Source organism: Neophocaena asiaeorientalis, unplaced genomic scaffold (assembly GCF_003031525.2).
Source record: "Neophocaena asiaeorientalis asiaeorientalis breed wild unplaced genomic scaffold, Neophocaena_asiaeorientalis_V1.1 scaffold26, whole genome shotgun sequence".
Lineage (NCBI taxonomy): Eukaryota > Metazoa > Chordata > Mammalia > Artiodactyla > Phocoenidae > Neophocaena > Neophocaena asiaeorientalis.
In genome coordinates this window covers 7,563,058-7,569,428 of record NW_020173108.1, presented here as the reverse complement: position 1 = coordinate 7,569,428, position 6,371 = coordinate 7,563,058, and positions in this window count along the sequence as shown.

Genomic DNA, 6,371 nt, shown 5'->3' with positions numbered 1-6,371 from the left:
TGATATTCAAGTGTTGAAAATAAAGTTGATGATCATGATACAGTGTTTATGAATTCTGAGATGGACTATGGGTATTGTGTAGGCAGTCACTGACCATTCATTACATTGATCACAATCCAGGCTGGGAAATACAAGGTTTTTAAAAATTGCTCCAAAATGCCTCATCTTATTTGTCCATTTAGCTGCCACTTCAATTTGGGCAGAAATGAGAAAAACTACTGCAAAGAATACATTGTGGAAAAGGAAAGTGAAATTTAAGATAAGGTGAGTTTGTTGGACTATTTAGGTTCAAACCTCAATATTTCAATTTCATACAAAAAGTTAAGGCTGTGAATTATACTGATCCCACTCTGAGCATTAGTATTCTTTCAAGTTATCTTTCTAAAAGTGGCCATAAATTGAAATCCAGTCTTTTTCTGGGAATGATGAAAAATTGGTGCTTTACTTTAAAACTTACAGATTCTAAACTACTTGTGTATAGGTACTGGGTATTACTCAATTAAATAAGTATTAAGTACTTTATTTACATGGTTTTCCAGACATAGAGAGATAATCTAAATGATTTAGATCCAGGGAAGAGCAAAATCAATAAGGACTGCTAAGGTCAGAAAGAAGAGAAATGAAGCTTGAGTTGTGCTTTAGAGGGTGGGTAGATAGTTGTAGAGACCTGGAGATGGAATTTGAGATCTTAGGACCAGAATGAGTAAAATATCTGAGTGAGTATAAGGAACAATGAGAAGCCTAGGGAGAGTCTGGGATGGTGTAGAGGTGAGGTGATGAGCAGACACTGAGATTCTTGATCTAATATTATAGGCAAGTCAGAGGCGGTCAAAACAAGGGATTAAGAAGGTGAAATAAAACATTTAAGATAATTCATTTGGTTAACTAAGCAAAAAACTGAGGACAAGAAGTCCAAGAATGAGAATCCTATCAAAAGTGTGATAATTTAAAGGCTTTGGTTGGGCTAGAAAGGGAGGGATAGAGAGTTTGCAGGAGGAAATAGAGAAATATATTACGTAACTAAACATAGAAAGGAATTGCTGAGATTTGAGCATGGTTGTTATTGACAGAAGTGGGACAGTTAGAGAGACAGCAGATTTGTTGGTCTAGATAGTAAGCTCCTTTTTGAATTAGATAAATTTTAAGTGACATGTGCCTGTTGAAATATGAATGTCCTGAAGACAAAAGATTTTTTTTTTCTTATGCCTCTCAGCATGTAGCTTAGAGCTACAAGCATAAGCAGTAACGATACTTAGATAATATTTATTTTAAAAAACTAATTTGAAGATTTTTATTTGAATTGTGACATTCTGTCATTATGTGCATAATTTGCATCATTAAAATGGATTTCTTTTGTGTAAAAATTGAGTAGCCTGTAAACTAATATGCCACTAAGGAATCATTTAATTCCTTATTTTATCAGATTGAGCTTCTTCCATACCCTTCATATGAAATAATTTCCAGAGACATCACAATTTACACCTACATTCAAGGTTCTAAGATTGCATTCTAACCATTTCTCTCCTGACCATGAAAGAGTAAAGAGTTTAGCGCTGGACTTAACCGCCTCACATAAATACCTGTAAATTTACTAAACAATTCACTAAACAATTTATGACATGTCTTAACTGTCTAGACAAAGAATTGTTGCAGTGACATGCAGTGACAGTTTTGGGATTCTAGATTGTTTTCCTATAATACTCATCAGGACATGGTTTTTAATAATTATGTCTCGTGACATAACTGTGAAGAGGTTCCAATGATATCAGACTGTCAGACACAATACAGCATTAGAACTCTATTTAAAGTTTCCTTCAGAAGAAGCATCCTATCATCTTGCCAGCATGGTGATGTTATATATTACTAGTAGTCTAAGCTTGTAGTACATGAATCCTTTGATTTTCTTATGGTCAACTAGCTTGATAACGCCAAATAACATAAATTATTGTCATGCGGAAATCATAAGCTATTTAATAGAATCTAAAACCTGTTACTGTATGTGGGAAAACTTTCCAACAATTCCGTGTCTAGACAATTAACACATGTAATAAATCAGTTAAGTTGGCATAAATCTCACAGTGACGCAAGGAATAAAATGCCCTATGAAAAAAAAAATAGTTGACAAATCTTTTCCATTACTGACGTTAAGGAATTGATGACTTACCCTAATACATCTGGAATTAAAGGTTTAAGCACAAAGTCATTAAACCACTGCTTTAAAAACTGTCTGATTAGAACAATTTAATCTGACCGTATTTGAGTGCTTAAGAATATACAAATCAGAGTATGATTTAGATCCACGGATATTCAGACCAAATCACCTATGGCCAATACTAAGCTCCAGAGCATGGACGTTCTCCCTGATGATAATTTTTAATGAGGTATATCCCTGATTCCTTTAAGAGGATGGTTCTTCCATTTGTAAATTTAGCAAAACACTTTAGTTGAGGCATTTTTTCCTGTTTGTAGTAATTCTTGGATCAAGTATTTTCATTTGCATATTATTCGAGAGAAATAGCACTTACTTTCATTAGTTACATTTACCTCACTTCAGTTTCAAATGCTGTTTCTTTGAGCCATCTGAAAGTTTCTGTTCACCTTATCCACCTTATTAATTGAGATGTCTAAGTTTCCAGTCATGATACCCTTCTCAGGTTATGGCTACTGCACTTGTCCATTTACCATCAAAACCAGACAGGTATGAAGAAGAATTCTGTGGATAATTTTGTGGATTATGTAGCCACAAAACATACACTTCCCTATTCCCACTATGTAAAAGCAGCCCTACTTCAGGGTCAATATTTCAATGTGAATTACTCTGCCAGCATGGGGTCTCCTTTAACCTCCAACATTCTAGGTCAGAAGCATGAAGTGTGAAGAGGCATGACATCTGCATTTTATTCTGAAATAATTCAGGAAAAAAATTCTCTTTTTCTCTTTTCTGTAAAGTTTGTGGTTGTTTCACACACACACATACAGTTGACTCTCGAATAACATGGGTTTGAACTGCATTGCTCCACTTATACATGGATTTTTCTCAATAAATATATTGGGAAATTTTTTGTTCTGCATAATTTGAAGAAAACTCACAGATGAACCACATAGCATAGAAACATAAAAAAATTAAGAAAATGTTATGTATGTCATGAGTACATAAGATATATATAGATACTAGTCCATCATTTATTACCATAAAATATGCACAGATCTATTATAAAAGTTAAAATGTATCAAAACTTATGCACACAAACACTTACAGACCGTACACAAGGTCTTTCACAATAGACATGTAAAAAAACCATAAAGATGCAGTACTAAATCATAACTTAATAAAATTAACTGTAGTATATACTGTACTACTGTAATAATTTCATAGCCACCTCCTGTTGTTATTGCTATGAACTCAAGCGTTATGAGTATCTGCTTAAAACACCATGTGATGCTAATCATCAAAGTGAGCAGTTCGTCTCTCCAATAAATTGTGTGTGGCAGTAAAAAGTGATCTCTCACAGTTCTTGCATATTTTTCATTGTGTTTATGCAACACTGTAAACCTTGAATAACACCTTGGGACCCATATGAATTGCCACTAATGATGCTGGAAGTACTCCTAAGAAGCAGAAAGAGTCGTGACATTACAAGAGAAAGTTGAATTACTTGATATGTACTGTAGCTTGAGGTCTGCAGCTGCAGTTGCCAGCTATTTCAAGATAAATGAATCCAGCCTAAGAACCAATGCAGAAAAAAGAAAAGGAAATTTGCGAATCCATCACTGCAGGTACACCAAGAGGCAGGAAAGCCTTGCATTTTTTTGTGAAATACCTTCTTATCTCATATTGAAAATGTGAGAGCAGGATTGCTAAAAGAAAGGCATACGTATAGACTATAATATGATTCAACAAAAAGTGAAGTCATTATACGACAACTCAAAACAAAAGGAAGGTGAAAGATCTAAAGCTAGAGAATTTAATACCAGCAAAGGCTGGTTTTATAATTTTAGAAAGAAGTTTGGTTTAACAAATATAAAGACAACAGGTGAAGAATTCCCAGATGTTATTAAGAAAGCCATTGAGGAAAAAGAATATCTGCCTGAATAGGTTTTTAATGAAGACAAATCTGCCCTATTTTGGAAAAAAACAAATGTCACAAAAGACATTTATTAGTAAGGAGAAGAAGTGAGTACCAGGATTTAAGCAGGAAGGGATAGATTAAGACTGTGTTTTGTGCAAATGCAGTTGGGTTTATGATCAGGATTGCTCTTATCTATAAAGCTGCTAACTCTCAAGCCTTGAAGGTAAAAGATAAACACCAGCTGCCAGTCTTTTATTTGTACAACAAGAAGGCCTGGACAATGAGAACCCTTTTTCTGAATTGGTTCAACCAATCCTTTGTTCTTGAAGTCAGGAAGTACCTTGCCAGTAAGGGACTGCCTTTTAAAGTTCTTTGGATTTGGGGCAATGCCCCTGGCCACCCAGAACACTGTGAGTTCAACACTGAAGGCTCTGAAGTGGTCTTTTTGTCCCCAGACACAATGTCTCTAATTCAGCCTCTAGAACACGGGGTCATAAAGAGCTTTAAGGCTCATTACACATGGTACTCTATGGAAAGGATTGTCAATGCTGTGGAAGAGAACTCTGATAGAGAGAACGTTGTGAAAGTCTGGAAGGATTACACCATTGAAGATGTCATATTTTTTATAGAAAAAGCTGCGAAAGCCATCAAGCCCAAAACAATAAATTCCTGTTGGAGAAAACTGTGTCCAGATATTGTGCATGACTTCACAGGATTTACAACAGAGCCAACCAAGGAAATTATGAAAGAGATTGTGGATACGGCAAAAAAAAAAAAAAAAAAAAGGCCGGGGGGAAGGGTTTCAGGATATGGATCTTAGAGAAATTCAAAAGCTAAAGGAGATCACAACAGAGGAATTAACAGAAGGCGACTTAACGGACATGCATGCTTCCAAACCACTGCCAGACAAGGAGGAAGAAGATATAGAAGAGGCAGTGTCAGAAAACAAATTGACATAATCTGGCAGAAGGGTTCTGGTAATTCAAGACTGCTTTTGACTTCTTTTACAACATGGACCCTTCTTTGATGTGGGCACTGAAACTAAAGGAAATGGTTGAAGAAGAATTGGTACCGTATAGAAACATTTTTAGAGAAATGAAAAAGCAGTAACATCAGACAGAAATTATGATGTATTTCCATAAAGTTACAGTGAGTGTGTCTGCATCTCCTGCCTCCTCTTTCCCCTCCTCCACCTCTTCCGCTTCTGCCACCCCTGAGACAGCAAGACGAACCCCTCCTCTTTCCTCTCCTCAGCCTACTCAACGTGAAGACAGTGAGGATAAAGACCTTTATTATGATCCACTTCCACTCAATAAATAGTAAATAGTCATCATGCCATACAGTTAATAAATATATTTGTTGTATATGTGTGTGTCTTTATGTGAAAATCTAATAACTGTACAGCAAGACTGCATGACATGTTTTTGTGTCAGCAGCAACATTGCTTAAGTATTCATCATGTAGAACATCATGTGCAAGACTTGTATTGAAGTGGATAGCCTATCCTTACATAGGCATAAGGTGAGTGATATTTAATATAAAATTAACAACGTGTTAGTTTTCTTACTGTTTTATAAATTTGCTTTTAAAAATGAATTACCATACAGTATGCCTCTCCCTCTCATAATTGGAGAAACTGTATATCATCACAGGTAAGTGGATTTTTTTAATGTTTCCAGTACTGAACTATGAATATGGTTGTAATAATGTATGTCATAAAAATTTGACAGTGATTTAGTCATTAGTGTATAGGCTATACCATCATGAAACACTAGTATGGATTACACTAGCTTACCATAAAGCAATCGTACTGCTTCTTCATTATCAATGCATGAATCATTATACCTATAAATATGGATTCCTTTTTCACATTATCTTTTCACTTTTGATGTCTAGTACTACTAATACAATATAACATCTACAGTGCTTTGTATCATTTAAGACAATATTGATATAGGTACTGACAGATGATTCATCCTGTAAACAGATGATGTAAAAAAAAACTTATAGTAACAATAAACACAGTTTAATACTGTAAATATATTTTCTCTTATGATTTTCTTAATAACATTTTTCTCTAGCTTACTTTATTGAAAGAATACAGTATATACTACATTTAACATACAAAATATGTGTTAACCGACAGTTTATGTTATCGGTAGGCTTTCAGTCAACAGTAGGCTATTAGCATTTATGTTTTGGGAGAGTCAAAAGTTATGCTTGAATTTTCAACAGTGTGGGGGGTCGTTGCCCCTAAATCTTGCATTTTTCAAGGGTCAATTGTATATATTATAAAAGCAA